The sequence below is a fragment of the Lithobates pipiens genome, unplaced genomic scaffold, assembly GCF_037356315.1.
Source record: "Lithobates pipiens isolate NorthernLeopardFrog02 unplaced genomic scaffold, aLitPip1_a1.2 Scaffold_19, whole genome shotgun sequence".
Taxonomy (NCBI): Eukaryota; Metazoa; Chordata; class Amphibia; order Anura; family Ranidae; genus Lithobates; species Lithobates pipiens.
In genome coordinates, this window is record NW_027507764.1 from 397,884,723 (window position 1) to 397,896,016 (window position 11,294).

The 11,294-nt window shown below is 38.5% G+C and overlaps 1 protein-coding gene across 2 annotated transcripts in view; it reads right to left on the reverse strand.

Moving 5' to 3' along the window:
• CDH7 (cadherin 7) overlaps positions 1-8,552 on the reverse strand; it is a 314,868-nt gene extending 306,316 nt beyond the window's left edge. Inside the window, exon 1 of one of the 2 annotated variants that reach the window (XM_077492388.1) lies at positions 8,095-8,552. The gene's annotated coding sequence lies outside the window, so the exon portion shown is untranslated. Of the gene's footprint in view, positions 1-7,705; positions 7,814-8,094 lie in introns of those variants that run through there. The other variant, XM_077492389.1, reaches the window with a different exon arrangement.
• Between the last annotated feature and the right edge of the window lie 2,742 nt (positions 8,553-11,294).

Sequence of the window (11,294 nt, forward strand, 5' to 3'; positions counted from 1 at the left end):
CCCTGTATTACACTAATGTAGACCTAGCTAGGAATCATAGTTTTTTTTTTTTTTTTTAACGTGGCAAAATTTGATTTATGTTCTGCTTGATGTTGCACTGCTTCATACAGAACAGCTTAATTTGTGTTTGCCATGTGCATTTTTTTTTTTTTTTTTATTAAAAAATGGTGCAAACTTCCACAGGTTTTCCAGCACAGCCTTTATCTGACAGCATATTTTTTGCTGCTGAACTATGCTCTGCAGAATTAAGCTCGGAAAAAAAGAAATTACCAAAAGAGCCAGTGTGTGCTGCACATGTAGACAGCACAACTTTCATTATTTCCTCTCCACTATCCCAGCTCAATTAGTGTCTCCTTTGTCAGTACGACAGTGACACCCACTGGTTAACACTGACAGTCATGATCGGATAGTCTCCCTGCAGAGTAACTAGCAATGACAGATCGTTATGATAGAGTTCTTCGATTAGCAACTTACATTGTTATTCTACTGTATTTTTTATTTTTTTTGTCATTGGCTATAGCATCTGTTAAAAAAATAATGCTATAAAAGGATCTTTACAGTAGATTTTACATTAACAACAATATGTTTTTTCTCACATTTTCTATTTCAAAAAGTTGACATTTGCAAATGTCATGTATTAACATAAACCAGATAATTGAGTAAGGCAAATAGTAATGAGAGGCAATCTTTCACTAACGAGCTATGGTGGACAAAAATGAGACTCGTTACTGTCCAATTTAGCATCAGCTATGCATTTTGCATTCTTGCTAAATTTAAAAAACGTCAGCGCTTTTTATTTGTTCATGTAATTTGCTCATGTCACACTTTTTTTTTATTTTTTTTTATGCTTCACATAACAATGACTGCACCAGGTATAAATGCAGCATGAATAATTACTATATGTGTTTGTTGATGGTGTGCTTATCTTGTCAAAAGCACATGTATAAACTTGTCAGTGTACAGAAACCAAGAAAATAGAAGCTGCAAATGACAAAAAAAAGCTAGTTCAGACAACAGAAATAAAAAGCTTGAAGTTTGGGCCTTGGTCCAGAATCGAATCTGCTGGTAGAGAAAGCCTTAAGCATTGAAAACATTAGAACATGCGAGTCTAAACCCTAGGGCGTGCTATAGGCTACTCTGAATGTCAAAATATGCAAGAGGCCAGTGTAAAGTCATGCACATGCTACAGGGGAGTCTGACCATCAAGAAATATGATGTCTTTGAAGACTGACACACTGAATCACATTTGAAATAACTTGATATGCCTCAAGGTAGGTCTCACCAAAGAAAACTGCAGGAAGTATCAAAACAGGCCACAATTGAGGTCAGAAATGCCATGAGATGCCAAAAGATTGATCAACATTATATTCACAGAGCTGCTAAAGAGGGTACTTGGCAAACATTTTCAAAATTTGCTAGGTTTCCTCAACTATCAGGTCAAAAATAGTAAGCAAAACGAAGTCAATTGCATGTTCATGCCAATTGTATGCTCAAAAAGATGCATTTTCCTTTTAACTACTATCTATAGGTGAAATCCTAAAAAAGAATGTGACGATGACAGCTCGGGGACTGCAATACTATACTGATAGAAGTGTACCTGTGCCAAAACTTTGGACATTCAGCCTTCGTTCACACTGAACACAGCTTTGAAATCAAGTGACTTCACCTGAACTTGCATGAAGCCACTTTTCAGTCCGACTTTGGGGGCGACACGAAAGACATCTGTGTAGGTTCACACACAGATATCTATTGAAGTCGCCCCCAAAGTCTAAAAACTAGTGCAGGAATTACTTTTGATAATTGGTGTGACTAGGGTTGCCACCTCATCCCTTCAAAACTGAACACATATTAACTAGGTTGTGTGGCTGATTAAGGAGGTAATTAAACTCATTTGGTGTCTTATCTGAATTAAATTAGCCTCAGAACCTATGTAATTAATATGCGTTCGGGCTTAAAGAGATAAGGTGGCAACCCTAGAATCTGCGTCGTAAAGTCGGTGTCGCACTCATTGGGATGATATCATTGCCAGTAATGGGCTGTGATTTGACATGCAATTTGACCTGTCAAATTGCATGCCAAATCATGCCACTGTGAACAGGGGCTTAAGGTCGAGTGCAACATCTGATGCAGCTGTGCTTGATAGCCAATCAGTTTCCAACTTCAGCTTGTTCAATTAAGCTTTGACAAAATAAAAAAACAAAAAAAAACCCTGGAATCTGATTTGTTTCTATGCAGAGCTGCACCAGATTTTATACTCTCTCCATTTTTAGTAAACCCCAGTGTGCTATGCATGTACTGAGGCCTTTTGCGCTAGGCAGCCCATTCAAAATGAATTTGCTGTAATGCACCCCAATATACAAAAACATATTTATTGCTGCATTGTTAAAGTGACGTGCCCAGCAATGCACATCACACATTGTGGTGCCTGTGGTCAGTTTTTAAGCAGCTATGTTCTGGAGGTGATTTGGGAAATGACAGCATAATGCACCTTTGCATACATATTCCATGTTGTAGTCACTAACTCTCCTTAAAATTTTCACATATTCTTGAAAACAAGACCTGACTGACCTTTTTAGCTGCAGTCACCATGGGCAACTTCACCCAAAAAAGACTTTGAACTTAGTTTTAGTCAGTTCCTAACAACTTGCAGCACCTGTACTTTGCATTAGAAAGCTGTCAGGCTGCCAAGTCCATGTTAGCAGATAACAAAAGGAAAGTGGAATTGCAATTTCAGTGGCTCTGTTGTAAAATTGAAAATGATCTATTCTACTGGAGCTGCAGCTACAGAAGTCAGTGGAGGCATGATTTAAAGCACCTTCAACCGCCATGCTAAGTATTTGTAAATACTTTAATATCCATAGTCTGTCGCAATTAAATGTGTACTTCAAAATGTATCTATACTGAGAATATGAAGGCTTCTAAAAATCAAAGACCAATGATTAAGGCAGATTATTCTTTCAAAAATTTTCAAATAGTATGTTTCAATAAATAGAAGATTCAATTGTGTTTTTAATTACTCTCAATGTATTATAATGACATGGGCTGACTTGCTGTGGCTCTATCAATGCCAATTAACAAATAAATACTTGTCCTTATACTGATATACATGTATCCACTTTCATAAAACAAGAACATAAGTGAAATGGTTTTCAATGGGGAATGAACACCTAGTGGAAGCATAGCCACCATATAGTCCACTGTCACACATTCAACCAGAGCAATCATCTGGGCAACCAGAAAACTTAAAATGGCTTTTTAGTATCCAAAGGAGATGCAGCATAACTAGTGCCATCAAGTTCACAGAGCTTTGTAGGCTACTTACTGGTCCTGTATTTATTGAGTGCATTTCCATTACTAAATCATTTCCAGCTAAGACAGACATACAAAAATACATTTTGGTTATTAATAAAGTTCAGGATTAGGTGGGAACACATTTTGAGATTTGCATTTTTTAACAATGGGTTAGAGGTTATCTTTTGTTTACAACCATAGTTTGTGGATTGAGAAAATCACTGACAAGATCTCAGTGACAAAATAATCTGATTCACCTGGTGGCATTTCCTGTTATACAAAAAAAGGGAACATATGCTTTTTTTATAAAGTAAAACAACAATCTGAGAAATTATATGACCTTTAAAATTCCTAATCAGAAATCAAGTGACTTTGTTTAAACTGTTCTAAACTGTTAATAATTGAAACAGGTTGTACTGTCTGTGAGGCTTAGTGCTTTATTCTTGCCTTTTACACTCTTGTATTTGTATCAGTTTGATCACTGGTCCTTCAATAATTCTGTTCTTTGAAAGAATTAATTTGCCTAAAATTAGTTTACTCTAAGGTTTGACAGTGACACTAATGGAATCTACAAACATTTTTTACCATCTCTCAAATAAAGAGCAAAGCTCCAGAGTACACAGCTCTCCTAGCAACCATCAATTACAGGGGAAGGATCTCACTGGTTCTGCAATATTTTAATTCTTGTAAAATATATAAAACATCCAGCAGAGTGCTCCTTTTTCATATTGACCATGGAAGGTGGGCAGGGCTGAGAACTCATACGGCCATATTGTCAGAAATCCAAGGAGAGATTAAAAGTTGGTTGATTGTTAAGTTACGAAAAAAAGGTCACGTTAACTTGCATTGTAAAAGGGATGCCTGTTGCCAACTATCGCCAAACCACCAGATCAGAAAACATGTACTTATCCAATTATTTGTAGAGTATTGTTTGATGTTGTGCTGATCCAAACACTGTATGCAAAGTTTGGGCCACATCTTCCATTACATTGCTTCTACCACTGGGCCCTTCCCATCAAGAGAGTGTTCAAGCCTTGGGTGGTGCTCTTTTACATACAGCCCCTGTGAAAATATACACTTAAAGAGGAAGTAAACCCTGGTGGGTTTTACTTACTCTTTAATTCCCTGCAAAGGTAAAGCATTATGGGCTACTATGCATTGCATAGTAGCCCATTATGTGTCACTTACCTGAAACTGAAGCCTGCAATGTTACCGTTGTCCTCACTAACAGAGAGTGTCCATCTTTGCCCCTCTTCCTTCCGGGGCCGCAAACTCCGGCTCTGTGACTTTCTGGAGTCACTTGATGTCACTCCCACACATGCGTGCAGGAGCCGCCAGGCAAGGCATGACCCCTATTAGAAACGGCACAATGTGACCTTTCTAAAGTGTGCATGCGCCGATGACATCAGTACTTGGCTCTTTCATAAATATCTCCCAAACCATGGAGGTTTAGGAGATATTTCAAGCACTTACAGGTAAGCCTTAATATAGGCTTACCTGTAGGTAAAAGTGGTTGTACAGGGTGTACAACCACTTTAAAAAAAAAACCTGTACTCAAAGAAATATGGAGGTTGCTTCTTCTTTGAAAATGTTAGTTGCCTGGTTGTCACTGGCTCCATTAACATTTGAGTCAAGAGTGAAGATGAAAGTTGAAGTTAAAGTTGAAATTCCTAATTTGCATACTAGTATATAACATCTGCACTACAAGTTTACTTACCTGTTTTTGTAAATTTTACAATAATCTTTAATCCATAACCGTTTTTACCAAAACTGTGCTGATTAGAATGCAATACAGCACAAAATTTTTTAACCATTGCATTTTCGTTGTATTATTTTTAAAACAGTATATGTAGCCTTGTATATAAACATAATTTTTGCTTACAACAGTGGCCAACTTTATTACGTCTATGAATGAACCAATCATAGCAATACCCAAAAACAAATAAGTTGCTCATGCCAATAAAATGCAATCATATTCCTCACAAAAGCACAGCAATGTGCTTTTTATATGTGTATTGTTTACTGCACAGACAACTGGGGGTAGAAAAAACAAAAAGCTCCAGGAGTCACAGGCTAGGATAATTAACAAGGCAAGGTTGTAATCTACAAATAACATACACAGTAGCAGTAAAGTCTATGCACATGATGCATGGTGTGCCAGCTGGCCAGCGGCTCCCTATTGTTTCATGTATAAATATAGAAGCGTTCCAAGATGCCTAAAATAACTCTGTATACCTGTATACCATTCCTTGAAAAAAAGTGAAATCAGAGGTATGAACAGTCCCGCCACAAGCACATAATTGACATCAATTACTACAATACAAATGTTGTGATCTTTAAGACATCACACACGTTTCTAAGATTATACTTGTATTCAAGAATGGCCAATATGAACAGTAGAGTTTGGATTGCTTTTACATCAGCTATCCTCTGTGTTTGCATGAGAAGTCACTTAAATGCCATCGAATTTAAAAAAATCTGTACAGTAAACGCAAGTGCAGTGCACACTGCTGTACTTAATTTGCTTTAAAACCCTGGGAGGTCATTGCAGCATTTAGATGCCCTTAGTGAACTTAAAAGCAGCAGTGTACACGCTGTCCGTGTACATAGCTTAATGCTCTAATCATAGGGGGTTAATAGAAAGAAACTCAGAACACTTAGGCAAATTGATGTTCATTTTAGCGAAAGATAATTATTTCAAGGTAAACTGAGGTGACAACAAAATCATCAGTTACAAGAGCATTTTTGTGTAACAAAATAGCCATAGATGTGAAACCTAAATAAAATGCCACTGCAAACCTCAGGTAATCGGGGATTTCTTCTAATAACTAATAGCAGTATTTGGTTGGGTATCCAATAATTATATAAAAAAAAAAAAATTACAAAGTTTTCCCATCTCGCTGCTGTAATGCCAATATTCTCTGAGAACTGCATTAATTTTGCCTATGCTACCGTAACCTTTACAGTGACACTGAAGGTTACTTGGCTTCCGAATATTCAGCAAAATCCCAAAAATAGAATGTGTGCTTTGGTGACATCTGCATCCCTTCTGTAGAAAGCAGCAGTGGCTTATGAAACCTAACTATACAGCCTCATTTTTTTAATTTTTTTTACTGTTTTTCTTTTTTAATTTCACTTTACGCCTTGCAACTGAACTATTCTATTGTGCAACAGTTGCATAACAATGTAAAAGTAAAATAAATACGGCCACCAGGGTGTTTTCGAAACCTACTGTATATACTGTAAAAAAAAGTCTAATGTTTGGATATAAAGGATAGGCTTGTCACTATCAGACCTCTGTTCTAAAATGTCACATATATGTCATATACAAGGCTCTACTGTAGGTATCTAATTATTTTCTGCACACTGGTGGCAGTGAGTCCTTGCTTCCCTTAATTTACTTTTTTTTTGCTTTGAGAGCCTGGCTGTGGATATCTTATGCTCGATAACGTCAGCATTCGCTTTCATGCTTTAACCAGCCTACAATGAATACTTTATAGACTGCAGGTACTACTAGGTACAAGTTATCTCAGGTACTCAGTAGGTCTTACTTTACTGCTCTGAGTTCTAAGTCTTAAACACAATCCTGATTAAGTCTAATGCATAGCCTATTGATTTTTTTCTTTTTTTTCTTTGCCGTAACATAATGCTTAGATACATAATTTTTGACCTAATCAAAGTGTTATGCTAGTAAGCATCTTCTGCGGTGGCTCCAAATATGAGATGACATTGATAATAAATAGCTAGCCCAATGAAACACAACACTTTAGGTATTACTCATGCAAATCAAAGCTAAAAAAAAAAAAAAGTAGAAAGCAAGCATACATGACCTTTGTAATATGCTGGAACAAGTAATTTGTATTCTTAACCAATTTGCTAGCAAAGCACTCTGCAGTCTCCGGTTATATTTATTACCTGGATGTTATATTGTGCAGAGTGTGCGCTTAAGAAGATGACCAAAAAAAAAAACGAAGGACGGAGAGATGGTTAAATACCCCTGGCTCTTTTAATAAGTAGCTGCTCACTTAATATATCTACAAACATGCACACAGAGCAGAGCCAACACCGAGCTCATAATTTTCCAGAGAATAACCTGACACTGAATAGTAAAGTCATGCTTAACATAACCCTCAGTGACCCTAGCTAGAGCTTGAATTGCTAGGAACACTGTGATGAACTACCATGCTGCACACACACACACACTGAAAGTCTGAGCACTTAAAAGAATAGGTCACCAAGCTTTTAACCTAACCTGTGTTAGACAAGCTGCTCAGCAGATAATGAAGCTGTGCATTTATGCATCAGGAGCTTTTTTTTTATTGTAGAATGACAGTTATTAGAAAGATGGACCAGTGTCCAAATAACAGAACTCATCTAAGAAAGAGACACAGAGCAGGTATCAATGCATATTTACCTTACTCCTAATTTTGGATTCCTGCAAGTCCTTTCTAAATTGGCTGTTCTGCCTGAAAGGCATTCTCCTGATATCTTCCTATTCCCGTCTATCCCTCCTTCCCTTCTGCGCTTTCTCATTTGAAGCATGCTTCTTTTTTTTTTTTTTTGCAGACTTGCCTTTTTATATGCTTACTGGCAGCAGGTCTTTTTTATCTCTTTTCAAAGCCACCTCTGATTAAAATGGAAGTAACTTCTAAATGTCATTGATGCTGCATGCAAATGATGCATCTTTCTATGGCATGGAACTGAATCCCAGGCTACTATTTCACTGGAATGAACTGCTTTACAAATAATCTAATGCACAACAGAGTTACTAAGAAAAAAAAGAAAACTGCTGGATTATCTTACCTTTATTTGTCTTTTAGTGGAGCCAAATGAAGAAGAGTGTAAATCCCCAGCGCCTTGTGTTGAGCTGGTACCTGCTCTCAGAGACATGTGCCTGCTGCTGTCACAAGGAGAACTTAGTGATGCTCTGCTTTGGGCAGACTGGGATGGAGTAACAGCAGCTCAATGCTATCAGGGTCTCTGAACTGCTGGGAGAACATGCTCTGTGGTCTCACTAGCTGATCTCTCAATAGAAAAAAAGAAAAAGGCAGCCCGGTGACTTTGTCTCTTTTTTCTGTTTCTCCTGGATACAGCAGCTGCTAGTCAAAGGGAACCCAAACGCGTGAGCATCCTTATTGACAGGAGGTACAGATGGAGTATAAAATCAGGAGAGGGCTATGAAAAGGGGGTGGCGCTGCTTCCTATCTATCTCATGTGAACTATTTGCATTTGAAAGAGCGTCAGGAAAGAGTTTAATTTTTTTTTTTTCTTCCTCCTAGCTTGTCATTAGGAACCATGATCAATTGAGCTCCTGAGGCACAAAGCCAGAGCTAGAAAAGCAAACGAACAACTTAGAGTTGTTTTTTTTTTTTTTTTTTTTACTTTATAGTTTTGCCCTTTCAATCTCTCCAGCGTGCCCTAGTTCCACTCTCTTTACTTCTGTATATTTTCCACCCTGCTGTGTTATCTGGTGTAAAATCCCAGTGTATGATTTAGTCTCAGTATGATGCTCATCTTCAAGAGAGAGTCCTGTGTCTAAACACTTTTGAACAATAGATTCAGGTTAGGTATACAGTGCTGCTTGAAATACGGTGCCTATTGCTCCAGTTTCCTATTGTATTGCTATTGTGATACAGGAGAGGCACTGCAGGATAATTCACATCTGCTTTATCTTAGTAGCATTACATTGTTTTATGTCCTTATTTGTTTTTAGGTTCTTTCATCAAATATTTTTTTTAAAGTGCCGGTGCGTTGTATAGTCAATACATACATATTTTAAAAATACAAAAAATACAAGTCTTTTGCACAATTATTCAATTTTGAAGTCATAAATTGGGAGATTTACTAAAACTGCACAATTATTCAATTCGGAAGTCAGAAATTGGGAGATTTACTAAAACTGGTGCACACAGAGTCTGGTGCAGCTGTGGATAGTAACCAATCAGCTTTTAGGTTTTATTGGCAATTTAGCAAGCTGCAGTTAGAAGCTGATTGGTTACCAGTGGCGTCCCTAAAGGGTGGCTTTTGTGGCTATAGCCCCGAGTCTCTGCAGGGGTCCTCAAGAGTAGGGCAGGCTCTCTGGGGACCCTGATGTAAGTGGGGGGCTCTTTAGGGATATACACACATACGTATATTACTGTATATACATATTATGTGTTACAATTCAATAGGATGTGGCACTTTCTATTAAACATTTTTTTTGTAGGGTTATCCACCTTACCACTAGGTGCATTGATATACCCACTTGATATTTCTTTTTACAATTTCTCTAAACTGTATATACATATATATGCCCACCCAAGTGTATGACTTTCTTTATTACGCTGCTACCCTGTTTCCCTGAAAATAAGACCTAGCGTGATTGTTGGTGATGGCTGCAATATAAGTCCTACCCCCCAAATAAGCTTCTATTGCAGCCATCATCGACAATCACGCTAGGTCTTATTTTCAGGGAAAAAGGGTATGGGCTCTAGCCCTAGATCTTTTGTAGACCTAGCAATGCCCCTGGTTGGTTACTATGCACAGCTGCACCAGATTCTGTGTGCATCAGCTTTAGTAAATCTCCCCCAATGTGACATTTTTGTGGTATGTTGCCTGAATTTTAATGCAGTTAAGGCAGTAACCCATACAAATGAGATGACAGTAACCTAATATAGTTGTTTTCAACAAAAATCGACTCAATTTGCTATTATTATTACGCACATAATATACAGTATATTTACAGAAGTGTGCTCATCTTGAAACAAGAGGAACAGGGGGCATGACGCAATCTTTAATAAGTGTCTCCCCCACCTCATCCCACTGTGTATCTCCCCTGTCCTATTTGTATGCTGTTCCCTTAGGCCCCTTTCACACTGGAGCAGGAGCGGCGTCAGCAGTAAAACGGCGCTATTTTTAGTGTTGTTTTACCGCCCTTTTTACTGTGGTATTTGACCGCTAGTGGGACGATTTTACTCCCCCTGCTAGCGGCCAAGAAAGGGTTAAAAACACTGCAAAGCACTGCAAAGCAGTGCTTTGCTAGTGGTATAGCAGCACTGCCCTATTTATTTCAATGGGCAGAAGCAGTGAGGGAGCGGTGTATACACCGCTCCTTCACCACTCCAAAGACGTTGCTAGCAGGACTTTTTTACCATCCTGCCAGTGCACCGCTCCCGAGGGCTTTCACACTGGAAAAATAGCAGTAGCTCTTTCAGGGCGCTTTGAAGGAGCTATTTTCAGTGCTGTAGCGCCTGCAAAGTGCCCCAGTGTGAAAGGAGTCTTAAGGTCCATACACACGATCAGACTTTTTGACAACAAACATGCAAATTAGCTGTTTTGGAGCAACATCCGACCGTGTGTACGCTCCATCGGACAAACTTTTTTGGTTTTCATCGGACTTTTGTTGGCTGTGCGAACGGACAAACTTTCTGGCAACAAAAGTCCGATGGAGCAAAGTCTGATCGTGTGTACAGAAAACCATAGGACTTTTGTACAAAGTACAAACAGGCATGCTCAGAACCAATGCAAAAGATCAGACAACAATACAGAAGTTGACCAAAGGTGGCGGTAAAGAGCAGAAAAACCACGTGATTTGGTGAAAGTTGGCTGAAAAAGTCCTGCTGTGTGTATGCAATACAAGTTCAGGGCCGACGCCCTTTGTACAAAAATCCAAGGGAAAGTTTGTACAAAGTCCTATCGTGTGTATGAGGCTTTACATCCACTCAGGCGCCTCCTACTTCATTTGTCAGCCACCAAAACCTCCAATATTGTCCCTTGCATTTGCCTCCAGTGCCCACTCTGTAGTGCAACATTTGTCCACTTCCAATGCCCACCCTGCAGTGCTCTTTTTATCCACCTCCATCGCCCCCATCTCTGTAGTGCTTATAGGGCTGGGACTACATTTTTTTTTTCTGTTTATTAAAAGTCATCACCTGCAGTTTTTTTGTAGCTGCTGATTTTTACACAGAAGAGCTCCTTAAATGTGTTTCACAATTTATTGTCCTGTTTTCTTTGTTTTTTATTTT